Raw genomic sequence first — 13,781 nt, forward strand, 5'->3', positions numbered from 1 at the left:
ATCCTTGTACTTTTTAAATTATATTCTTTTTTTTTTAAGTTTTTATTTTTTATTTATTTATTTATTTTTACAAATAGTTTATTGTCAAATTAGTTTCCACATAACACTCAGTGCTCATCCCCACAAGTGTCCTCCTCCATGCCCATCCCCCCCTCCCCCCCACATCCATCAGTCCTCAGTTTTTGTCAGCATTCAAGAGTCTCTCATGGTTTGCCTCTCTCCCTTTCCCAAAAATATGGAACGCTTCACGAATTTGCGTGTCATCCTTGCACAGGGGCCATGCTAATCTCTGTATCGTTCCAATTTTAGTATATGTGCTGCCGAAGTGAGCACTAAATTATATTCTTTGAAACATAAAGTTATTTGATAAAGCCCAATTTGTCTATTTTTCTTTTACTCTTTGTGTTTTTAGTGCTCTATCTAGAAATCATTGCCTAACCCAATGTCATGAAAATTTACTCGTAAATTTAATCTAGGATTTACAGTTTTAGTTGTCACTAAATCTATCTCTAGATCTGTGATTCATTTTGACTTTATTTTTATCGTGGTATCAGGAAAGGATCCATCTTTCTCCGTTGGATTGTTGGCACCATTGTCAAAAAATCAGCTCATTATAAATGTAAGGGTTTATTTCTGGTTCTCAATTCTGTCCCATAACCTATATGTTTATCCTTATGTTAGCAGCACACTATTTGGATTACTGTAGCATTGTAGTAAGTTTTGAAAATGAGAAGTATGTATTGTGCCACTTTGTTCTTCTTTTTAAAGAATTGCTTTTGTTATTCTGGGTCCCTTCCATTTTCAAATAAATTGTAAGATCAACTTATTAATTTCTAAAAAAAGATACCTGGGAGTTTGATAGAAATTCACTGAAGCAGAAGACCAATTTTGGGAATCATGCCATCCTAACAATTTAAGTCTTTTGATTAATAAACATGAAATATCTTTTTATTTATTTAAATCTTCAATATGTGGCAAAGGTTTATAGCTTTCAGGGCAAGTTTTGGACTTCCTTTGTTAAATATATTCCTAAATTTTAAGATTAGTTTTGATATTACTATAAATGGAATTGTTTTCTTAATTTTATTTTCATTGTTAATTGTTAGTGTGTATAAAGATAATTGACTTTGTATTACTGGTCTTCTAATACTCTTCAAACTTACTGAACTTGCCTATTAATTCTAAGTGTAATTTTTTTTTTTTTTACAAATAGTTTATTGTCAAATTAGTTTCCACATAACACTCAGTGCTCATCCCCAAAGTGCCCTCCTCCATGCCCCTCCCCCCCTCCCCCCCACATCCATCAGTCCTCAGTTTTTGTCAGCATTCAAGAGTCTCTCATGGTTTGCCTCTCTCCCTTTCCCCCACCATTTCCGCCCTTCTTCTCCCCCTTGTTCCTCCATCAAATTCTAAGTGTAATTTTTAAAATATTTGTTAGAATTCACCAGTGAAGGATCTGAACAAGGGTTTTGTATAAAATTTTTTAATGTTTATTTATTTTTGAGAGAGAGAGAGGCAGAGTGTGAGTGGGAGAGGGGCAGAGACACACACACACACACACACACACACACACACACACACAGAATGGAAGCAGGCTCCAGGCTCTGAGCTGTCAACACAGAACCCCGGACAAGGGTTTATATCTGAGCTACTCAGTTGTCTTTGCTGATCTCCCGTATCCTCCTGTAAGTTTCTGGCTTGTCTCTCCATATTGGTATCATACCCAGATATTGGCCCTTACTAATTGCTAGCTGATTCTACTCTTCTTTATAACACCCTGGAGCATACATTGTTCCACAGTCTGATCAAATTAATGTCTGACCCCTTTGTGGAAGTAATCTTAAACTCCAGTCTTTGAAGCTTATGTAGAGCCTTGTGTGGGAGAGGGGTGGTTCTTAGCTAAAATCCCCATTGTTTGAAAGTGCCTTTAGACTCAACTTCTTTTGTTTAAGATTTTTTTTAAATGTTTTATTTCTAGGAGAGAGAGACAGCATGAGCAGGGAAGGGTCAGAGAGAGAGGGAATCACAGACTGAAACGGGCTCCAGGCTCTGAGCTGGCAGTCAGCACAGAGCCCGACGTGGGGCTCGAACCCACGAACCGCAAGATCATGACCTCAGCGAAAGTCGGACACTTAACTGACTAAGCCACCCAGGCACCCCTGTTTAAGACTTTTTATGTTTGTTTGTTTGTTTGTTTGTTTGTTTATTTATTTATTTATTTTGAGAGAGAGAGGGAGACAGTTTGAGTGGGAGAGGAGCAGAGAGAGAAGGAGACACCGAATCTGAAGCAGGCTCCAGGCTCTGGGCTGTCAGCACAGAGCCTGATGTGGGGCTCGAACCTACAAACTGTCAGATCATGACCTGAGCTGAAGTCAGAGGCCCAACTGACTGAGCCACCCAGGAGCCTCTAGATTCAATTTCTCATGTATGTTTTTCCCCAAATACAGTTAGACTCCTAAGGGTATCCATGTTCTTGGTGGTGCCTGCCTTGAGTAAGACTTTTAATTTTTATCACACTGAGCTGGGTGGGGGAAGGGCGCGGACCATGGATTGACTTCCATAGACTCTTACTATTCTTACCCAAACTTAGAAGGTTTTCTTGAATAAATACATCTCAATTTGCTTAAGACAATTTCCAGAGACTTGATTTTTTTTTTCAAGTTTTACCTGCTATATCTATTTTTCTGGGGAAAGAGTTTGCAGAGCTCCTCCCACTACCATTCTGGAGTGCTTTTCCTCCCCAAGATGTTTTCAATTGGTTCACCTTTGTTGTTTGTATTATTCAGTAGCAATATATGGAAAGAGCTCTTAGTAGTAATATTTTTGTCTTCCACAAATATTTTCTGGCTACATCGAGCTGTGAGATTGCTCCAGTCAGCAGTCCAATGACCCCAAACCTGAGAGAAACCCTGGAGCTGTGAATAAACATGAAAGAGGACCTTGGGAATCTGCCTGCTCAGGACTTCCTCAGCAGATGGCTCTCACTTTATGTCCTGATATATATTTTGTGGGAGGAGTAAGGATAAGACTAGTATTTTACTGAGGTTTTAGTTTGGTTCATGATCTAAATGGACTGCATAGGACCTTTGGGAGTCATGGCAAGCACCTCAAACAAACATATACTGTCCATTGGTCTTCTGGATCAACACAATGAGTGTGAATTTGAAGTCCTGCAGCCCCCAAAACTATTTAATGAAATGAGACTCAGTGCTTCATATGCTGGCTAATTGTTTCTGCAATTTATCTAAATTCCTATCTTTATGCATTCTGGTCTATATTTTCATAGCTAGAAACCCGCAGATTTTTTTCCCCTACAGACACCATTAACAGTTTTTTTTATAGGTTCTGCAGATGAGAGGCATGGATGGGATATTGGAAGAGGGGAGGAAGAGAATAGTGACCTCTCTCTCCTGTTTCCAGGGACATCAGCAGCAATGATGGAGCAGGATCAGAAGGTGATCCTGCAGGTGCTAGAGCAAAGGCTTTTGTGGGAAGCTCCCAGTTCTTTGTCTCTAAGGACAAGATCTTCCCAGAGCTCTCAAGTGCTGGGAAAGCTCTGCTGCCATTTTGCCCCTCCAGCTCTGGTTTCCACAGTCACTAATCTTCAGTTAAACTTACTTTCCTTCCTTTTGCTCTTCCTGCCTCCACAACATCCTCAAAATCGGTTCTGAATTAAATTCTAAGTAGTAAATACACTAAAGGTGGTTTCTCCTTTCTGTCTAGACTCTAACCCACTTACAGTATTTATCTAAATATCTCCCTCTAGAAAATGAGAAGGGAGAAATGGAGTCAAGTACTTACAAAAGAGTTAGGTTACTATTATTTATTAATAATAACTGACATGAAAATAATATCCTTTGAGTATTCATATACCCCAAGGCAAAGTATAACCTTGTATTCACAACAGTAATGAGTAAAAGCTAAAATTATAAAGGTTTTAGAAAAAAACACAAGGAGAGTATCTTGCAATCTGCAATTAGGCAGAGATTTTGTAGATAGTACACAGAAAGCAATCATCATGTAAAATAAACTTAAAAACTTTATTAGAATGAAAAAGTATTTCTTCTCATAATGTACTAAGGAAATGAATAAGTAAGCCACAGGCTGAGAGAAAGTATTTGCAAAACACACATATCTGAGAAAGGACCTATATTCAGAGCATATAAAGAACTCCTGCCATAATAATAAGACAGTGGGAGGGGGGAGACTAAAATACATCCTGTGGAAGGATGCTAAACAATTAGACAATTAGCACACTAAAAGGTCTCAACATAAGCAGTCACCAGAAAAATGTAAATTAAAGTTACAATGAAATACCACTAAACAACTACTAGAATGGCTAAAAGTAAAAGACTGACAACACTAAATGCTCACAAGAATATGAACAACTAGAACACTTACACACTGCTACTCAGCATCTAAAACACTTTAGTAATGTCTTATAAAGATGTATGGCTACCTAGCCCATGACCCAACAACTCCATGACTAAATATTTACCCCAGAGAAATGGAAACATATCTTCTTTAAAAGTCTTGAATGTTCATATACCCTTTATTCTTAATAGCCTCAACTGGAAGAAACTGGAAGAAAACCTGAATCTCAACACCAGGAGAATGGAAAACAATGTGTGGTATACATACAGGGGAATGTTATTCAGCAATAAAACTATAATGAATTTCTATTATAGAAATGAATTTCTATTATCGAGCCTGGGTGGTTCAGTGGCTTAAGCATCTGACTCTTGATTTGTGCTCAGGTCGGAGGGTTTGAGCCCTGCAATGAGCTTTGAGCTCCACACTCACAAGATGGAGTCTGCTTGGGATTCTCTCTCTCTCTTCCCCTCCTCTCTCTGCACGTGCATGCATGCTCTCTCTCTCAAAATAAATAAATGGACTTAAAAAATGGATCTTTGCTATAAGTAACACCATGAATGAATTTTACAGATAGTATGATACATGGAACCAATGAGATAATGAAGAGTACTTACTGTGGGATTGCATTTATTTAACGTATGGTAAAAGCAAACCATAGTGAAAAAAAAAAGGCAAACATTTTATTTTGGAGTTTGGGGAGGACCAATGGAAAAGGGACATGAAGGAACATTCTGGGCTGATCAATATGCCTTAATAGGGGTGTGGATTATATGAGTGTATGCAATTGCCAGAACTTTTATTTTTTTTTAAGTTTATTTATTTATTTTTGAGAGAAAGAGAGTGAGCTAGAGGGTAAGGGGCAGAGAAAGAGAATCCCAGGCAGGCTCCACATCTGCCTGGATGTGGAGCCTCATTGCAGGGCTCAAACCCAAGAACTATGAGATCATGATCTGAGCCAAAATCAAGAGTCAGTTGCTTCCTGACTGAGTCACTTAGGTGCCCCTATCAAAACTCTTCTTAAAGTCCTCTTTAAGGATTTATGCATTTTATTTATGTAAACTTTTCCAAGAAAAGAATTTTTAAAAATTGCTGCGTATGAAAGAGTCAGAAATCCGCTCCTTCACTTTTGTCTAATTCTATTGCAGAAGTAAGAGTTTTACTTACTTGGTAGCTGATTGTGAACAAGTAATAAATGCAAGGTGCAGTTTCATTGAAAGTTACATAATTTCAAGCAAGAATAATGATTAGCATAATCTAGATTCAGTATTTGGCAGGAAGAGGCAGACTATGGAAATTCACAGCAATGTATGCGCAGGAACCTGAAGAAAGGTTTGTAAACATGCAGGCTTGACCTGAAAAAAATGTTATTCTAGAAAGAAACACAGAAAGACATCAATCTGAAAATTATTTGTATTAAATTAAGAAGAAAGACTAAATGTTGAGATAAAATTAACATGAGAGAAGCCAAACTGTAAAGACAGACAAGAAGACAGAAAAAAGAAATAAATTGAAATATAAGTAACATGTCTTAGATTTGCCTTAGATTTGTGTGTTTGCTTTGTTCATTTGTTTGTTTTAGATTTACTCTCTCTAGTGTACCAAACCTTAATGCAATCTGTTAACATTTTTGGAAATTTTTCACTTTAGTTCCAAATCTACTAATGGAAAGTCTGTTTCCTGTTACTACTTCAGCTAGTTCAAATTGTTTGTATACTCTTCTCATTTTATTTACATAAAATCATAATGGAAATAAAGAAAAAATAGGTTACATAGATAAAACCTTGACCTGCTGACTAGACTCTTGAGGTGAATATGTAACATACAGGTTTTCTGACACATAGAAAAAAATTCCTACTTGGATACCATTTTATAACCTCTTCACAAAACTAATAAAGCAAAACACACAGTCGTGCACCAGATATACTATGTCTAGGACAGCATAAAGTTGAGAGCATGAGCTGTGCAAGAACTTACAGCTGGGTTCAAATTTCAGCTCTGCTCCTTAACAGCTGTATACCTTCACACAAATTACTTAACTTCTTTGAACTTCAATATCCTCATCTGCAAAATTTAAATAGTGTTTACCACAAAGGGTTAGCAGGATTAAGTGAGAAAAATAAATGAGATTACTCAATACCTGAGAGTAATATTAAGCATCATTATTTTCAAAGATATCACTAACAAGATGGCTTTACACAGTTCAGATGCCTGCTTTTATTATAACTAAAGTTTATTTGAATCCGGGTTTAGCAATCACCAAGACAGATCTGGGGGGAGAAAAACAAAACAAAACAAAACCAGACAATGTAAGGGCAAACTATGTATAGATTCTCTTCCTCTAATTTATTACCAGCCTAAAATGTAATGCAGGATTTTTGAGCCTCAGAGTATTCCACTAATAGATTGACAAACTTCTAGCTTTAGGTAGACTGGTGGAAAGTTCTATTTAATTCTCCATTTAGGCTCTTTTTTTCCCCCTTTCCCTTTTGTCCTAGGTAATAGATTTTCGTGATCATCTATTGTTGCTGCTAAAGCTTATAGTCTTAGGCTCTTACCTCTGTCTGTCTGATAATTATTCATTCACTCTTTTAACAAATATATATTAATTTCTCATTTTATGCAAGCTGCCATGCTAAACACTGATAAAATAAGAACTTGCTGAATACAGTAGGCAAAGTCTCTCTCCTCCAAAAAAAGTAAGTTAAGAAACTTTAAATCACTCATTAAACATTTAGTCAATTTCACAAAATTACTACTATTGACTAAGAGAAAAAGGGACAGGGTGACAAAATATTATTTTGGCAAGGATTAGAGATTTGGGCAGAAAAGAATTCCCTAAGAGAGTAGCATTAAAGTGAGATCGAAGGTGTGCAGATATTTGTAAGTGCTGCATAAGCAAAAACCCTCCTGTACAAGGTGCGTGATGCTTGAAGATCCTCAAAGCCTATGTGGTGGGAGCTCAGAGGGAAAGACAGCAAAGGCTCCATGTGAGAATTATGGGAGAAGTCTGGTGCAGGATGATAGAAGTCCTTTTGGACCATGTTAGTTATGCTTTATTTCTTTCTAAAAGCCAGCATTTCCTAGCAGGGAAAGGTTGGCTCTGATTCTGCAGTGCATTGCCTTTGTTGACCTTCATCAATTTATGTATGTCATCAACCTTTGTGCTCCCTTGGTTCTGCGGACTCAGCCTGCTCTAAAGGCTGGGCTTTCTCCTTGGCTGTCTATGCCCTCGGCTTTAACTCATGTTCCCTAGGCCTCTGAGATGACTCTCCGGCCACAGGTTAGTGACAGCCCCAGATCCAATCTTTGATCCCAGGTCAGTGTCCCCTGCCAGCCTATTTTCTCAACCAGGAACGGATCTCAGCAATGATTAACTCTCAGAGTGTGTTGGATTCTGTCCTGAGGATTTCACCTTCAGATTGGTACCAGTTCTCCATCTGGTCTCTATCAGTTATAGCAGCCTCACCAACCACATAGTTCCCTTTTATTAGCATTTAGACGTGCCCAGCCCTACTACTACATCTTACTTCTCTTCCTTCCAATAGCTCTGCAAGGTGAGTATCCTTAGCTACCACTTACCAATGAGAAATGTGAGCATTAAGGAGATCTGTTCACTTGTCCAAGGTTACACAGTGAGAGCAAAGTACTAAATCTAAACCCAAGTCTCTCTGGTTCGAGAGCAAAATAGCAACAGCAGCAACAAAAAAGCAATGCTAATTATTTTTCCCCCTGTTATAGAAGAAGAAAAGCCCGAATTCAGGGCTCTGGGCACCAAGTAGAATAAAGAGTATCTCCAGAAGTACTATCCCTCAAGATGCAAGACCTCCTTCTTACTCTTCTTTTTCATTTTTAGCTATTTGCTTTTCTCTTTATGGATTAATCTCCATAACTACTCATTTCAACAGTCTTGCTATACTTTCCAAGTTCTTTAGCTCTCTTCTTTCTCCCACTCAGCACTGCGAGTTGGTACCAAAAATCTCATCTGATAATTTCCACAAAATAAACCAGCACAGATTCAAATCAAAGGTTTAATTCTGTTTTGAACAGATGCTGCCTTTTGTGGGCCCATTTCTCTGGTAGTTTTCAAATTTCTGTCAGAAAGTCCAGCAAGATTAAGTGAGGTGGAAATAAAAACTATTGGTTACTTTTAAGGTAGAAAAAAACATTTTACTTTGATTTTCTTTTTTTCTCACTTGATTTAAAAAAAATAGTGTTTTTTTATTTATTTTTGAGAGAGAGAGAGAGAGAGAGACAACTTGAGAAGGGGAGGGTCAGAGAGAAAGGGAGATACAGAATCTGATGACAGGCTCCAGGCTCTGAGCTAGCTGTCAGCATAGAGCTTGATGCGGGGCTCAAATCCATGAACCAAGAGATTATGACCTGAGCTGAAGTCGTACATTTAACTGACTGAGCCACCCAGGCGCCCCAGTTTTCTGTTTTTCTAATTGCTGATTTGACCCACAACAAGGTAAAGGAAATGGGTTTCATAAAGGAGAAAGGCACAAAACATACCAGACAACTGAGGCTAAACTCAAAGGAAGACAAAATGTTATTAATCTCTCTAAAATGTGCGTTAGCAGTGAAGCTATAGACAGACTCCAAGGGTCACTATCGTTACCGACAAATGTCCTTCAACATGCCTCTATTTTTTGAACCAAAAAAAAATTTCAAGGATTTTTCTCTATTAAAGATTACTACATACTTGACCTTAATTTTTACATTTTTTAGAAAACTGTAGTCCTTAAACTGATTACTGTAAATTGTACAGGGCCCAAAGCCCAAAGTTTACAATAAAACAGAATTGAATAAACCTAGAAATACTATGTTATGCAAAGTAATAGCTCACTAAGGTTTACCCATCAAAAATATATGACACCTGGGACTGGACCTTAGTGAAAAATATATGGATTTTAATTTCAGATGATGAGATGGAGAATTGTCAAATGGTTTGTTAGATGTGTGTTGATTCTGATAAGCCACTGTAATTTATATTGTATTTCATTGGGGGCTTCTCAGTATTCAAAATGGACTCCTTATTGAAGCTTTCTGTATGAATGATATCCTTTCTGGAGCATCTATTTTCTAACATTTAATTAATGTGTCCTTTCGGCACTTAAAACATCATCTGACTAGGTTTTTGTGTGTGGGAGATGTGGTAGTTTAACCCAAAGAGGAACAAAAATAAACACTGGACTCATTTTCATCTTATTGCCAAGAGACCCAGCTCTAGACAAGCATCCGCGGTTACGATAAGCAAGAAATGCATCTCAAATCCCATTCAGGGTGCTGAAAATTCCACTCTTAATATATTTGTAAACACATTGTCATAAAATTAAACTCCTAGCCTGATGTTGATGCTACATCACTGGAAATTGTGCAGGGGACTTGAATCTAGGAAATGTAATTTCCCTGTTGCTTACCTTGTGAGAAACCCTGGTTTTAATATCAACTGTATATGAGCTAGAATGATTGTGACAACCTCACTGCTAATGCAACGAGAATTGTGGTTATTGCATAGAGGTTTGCTTATAGAAAAACACAGAAGTTCCATATAGAGAAATACATACTCCATGGGTCTGATGCTGATGATTCTGGGTAGACAATCTACATTCAGAATGCAGAAATACTGACAAACATGCAAAAGACTTTCATGTTGGGGGATATTTGGGTCAAAAAGAACCTAGTCTGTACAAATCCTCACGATACAATTCAGTGTAATTCATTTAAATAAATAGTATTTTTCCAGATGCAAGTAGTATGCAATTTAACAGTTCCCATATCTCTTTTAAGCATGATAATAAGTGATGTTGAAGTACATTCTATGCATAGATGGAAAATATTGCCGTTCAAATTTGTCCACTGTCATATTGTTTGTTACCCTCTTATTATAGGCTGATGAATGCTCTATGTATTAGATGTTCCACCTTAAGCCACCGAAGAAAGTAAGATTACTTACCAATATTAGACACACTCTGTTTAAACATATTTGTTAGCATCCACTATGAACAAAAGACTATTTCAACCTGATCCATGACAGTATTTGTTTTTTTATTTTGTATTTTTAGCCTCTCACATATTTGATTTAGAAATGTACATTTTTCTCAGTCACTTTTAAAATCACGAATTTAGCAAGATTCTAGGTGATTTTTTAGTAGATTGCTAAAAATTCTGTTTAAAATTATTTGTTCTTAATGATGAATAATTTTAATGTTAACATATCATTAATAATTGAGCAAATGATATTCTTTATTCTTCCTTTCAGTAAGTCTTCAGGGTTTTTAAAAATGAATTATTTATTTTGAGAGAGAGAGAGAGAAAGAGAGAGAAGAGCAGGAAGAAAGAGGGGAGACTGAGGATCCCAAGCAGGTTCTGTGCCGTGAGCGGGATCATAGCCTGAGCCAAAATCAGGAGTCAGATACATAGCTGACTAAGCCACCCAGGTGCCCCCTCAGGGTTTTTTTTTTTTTTTTTATAATAGGTGACAGTTTCAGTATTGGATGCCCATCTGACCTGTGAAAGGAATCCAATGAAATTCTTTTACAGATGATTATACTCTTGTTCCTCCTAGCTGAACTGAGACCTCATCTCATTTCTTTTTACTGACTGAGTGCTATTTCCAAAGTATTAACTCTCTGCTACTAATGCCTTTTATGTCCCAGGACACTGTACAGTGCCTGTCATTTAATCACACTTCTGAGATCCTGGCAGGACTGCAATTGTCTCCTTACCCAAAGCTGGTCATTTTATATTTTTTTTTCCCTTGGGAATTAAACCTCGACATCCTCCCTCTATGAGTTAAATCCTACTCTGCCAGCCTGTGGACTGCTGTCTAGCCCTTTATGCACCTCCCAGAACCTGAGCAAAAATCCCTAATAAATAGTAATGAACTTCATAGAGGCCCTGCCTGGCACGCAAGATCTCCTATCATGTAAGAGTCTCACACAATCTTTCTAAATAAAGCTTTAGGGCTATTCTTTACTAAATTAGTAGTAAATTATTACTTTAAGCAATAGCTTGAGATATCTAAAAAGAAAAAAAAAGTGAGTAAAAATGACTAAATAGAAATGGGCCCATGTCAACCTTTGACCAACCAAATGTAGCTAAATACCATCCTAGACCAAATCTCTTACTGTGCTCAGCCTACTGAATGGTATAAGAAGGAAGTTTTGCTCCAGGTAAAAGGAAAAAAAAATGGATAGTTTTACTCCGGAGGTGGGTGTAAAATAATGGAAGTAGTTACCATAGCATTCTCAAAACATTTTTAAAAATAAAAATAATGCAAGGTTTCCATAGGTTCAATATGTTTATTTTGTCCGTTGCCACATCCTCGACATCTAGAACACTGTCTGGCACACATGTGTTGCACAGTAGATGCTAGTTACATGAACATTAAATAAACAAATCAATTCCAGGGGAATGTTTTAGGGCTATCTGTCTGGTGCTCCTCTCTTAGAAACCGTTCTCTTCACTTTCACATGGTTGGAACAAGAACAAATTGGTGGTGACCCAGATCCCTGACCACCCAAACCCGGCTAATCATAACACCCTCCTCTTACCCTGTCCCACTCCAGTCAGAGTGACTGGTATTGAGACTCCAACCTGACTGAATCCAGGCCAGTGAGTCCCTTTACTAGGAACCGTGGCTTGAGTAAAGAAGGAAGTCAAGTCAATTTTGGGGGGATGATTGATTTAGAGATGTAAAATTCAGGAACTCTCAACAGCCTTATGCCCCACAATGACAAGGATATAAAAACAATTTGTTACGGTATTTCCGTACTGTCCTAATTGTCCTTCAGTTGTGTGAAATGGTTAATCATTCACTAAATAAATTCTTCTGCTTTTTTCCACAGTCCAAAGTTTGCTTCTCTTTACCTATTACTTGCAACTAAAAGGGATCTAACTTTATTCTCTCTCCTTTCCTTTAATTTTTTTTCCCTTCTTCACTTTAATATCAGCCATTGGGGCATGTGGGTGGTTCAGCGACTTAAGCACCCAACTACAGCTCAGATCATGATCTTATGGTTCCATTTGTGACACTGAGACCCACATGGGGCTCCGTGCTGACAGTGTGGAATCTGTTTGGGATTCTCTCCCTTTCTATAAACAAACAAACAAAAAACTAACAAACAAACTTAAAGAAAATAAAATTGGCCATTGATCGTTTTTCTAACTGAATAATATCCTTTAAAAGACAGGCAATATATCAACATGGTTAGCCAATGATAAATTGTCAGTTCCCCCAAAGACTGACACCTCCGTTATGAGCATGTAGAGCACAATCATGGACCGAGGAGAAATTTAGTCCCTCAGATATGCTTACCCATTGTGTTGATACATGCCCAGGGACATTAAAAGAAGATTAACATTATTAACAGAATTTTCTTTCTTAATAAGTTGTTGGTTTTTTTCCCAGTAAGTCTAAATACTACATGTTTCTTGACAGCATGACTGATGTAATTATTATCTTTAAGTGCCAATTATTGAAGAAAGAGAGCACCCTACGCTTAGTCTGAAACTGCCAGGACGCTTCTGGGTCAAAATGTCTGAATATCTGTAAGTTCAAAACACACTCAGGACTCACCCTCGTTTCTGAACTCCCACCCTGGAGGTTATTTAATCTTAGTAAAAATTATCCTTGCTGTTTGAGAACCTCAGCCTTTAAAATGATATTGTGAATACCTTTGAAAGAAAAAAAAATGGAAGTTTATTTAACTGTATGTGATTTAAAAAATCGTTTACTAAAGGACATCAGTTAATACATATTACTGCTGTAACATTTATTAATAATAGTTAATGATGGCTAATGCTGATAATGCTTACTAGGTGCCATAAATAGTTTTATGAAGATTGATCTATTTAATTTTCTTATAATTATCTGAGGCATCCTTATAATCTTCATTTTATACTTAAAACTTCAAAGCAGAGAAGTTAAACAACCTGCCAGTTTCCCTGATAATCTGTTATGCAATTTACTAGGTGAACTCAGATGCCAGGTTTCTACACATCCATACTTGTTTGTAAGAGAGTAAACTGATGAATTAAACCTTCCAAATATCCTTCTAGCATCAAAAATTCTTCCTCCTGGTTATTTGCTCCTCTTTGATACATCATAGGAAGAGTTCAAACTACAAAATAAAATGAAAAATGAATCTGAATGATTTACAGAGAAAAAAATTCTAGCCTTAAATAACAAAACTAGTCAAGAAAAATGTCCTTTGGGTCTTCATTTGAAAATCAACTATTTTATTTACCTTCAGGACAATGAATGTGCCCTAATGCAACAAAGATAAATTTTGGAATCTGTAAGCCTGGGTTCTGGTTCCTGGCTATATTGAGCTTTTGCACAGCACAACACATTCCCAACATTAGACAACTCATCTTTAAAATGAAAGTATGGATTCATGCTT

The 13,781-nt window shown here is 37.1% G+C and overlaps 1 non-coding gene across 1 annotated transcript; it reads right to left on the reverse strand.

Moving 5' to 3' along the window:
* Positions 1-229: 229 nt before the first annotated feature.
* On the reverse strand, positions 230-333 carry LOC120224496. The gene has a single exon (XR_005526580.1). It is a non-coding gene; the product is annotated as a U6 spliceosomal RNA (small nuclear RNA).
* Between the last annotated feature and the right edge of the window lie 13,448 nt (positions 334-13,781).

Source organism: Hyaena hyaena, unplaced genomic scaffold (assembly GCF_003009895.1).
Source record: "Hyaena hyaena isolate Hyena2069 unplaced genomic scaffold, ASM300989v1 scaffold_1180, whole genome shotgun sequence".
NCBI lineage: Eukaryota > Metazoa > Chordata > Mammalia > Carnivora > Hyaenidae > Hyaena > Hyaena hyaena.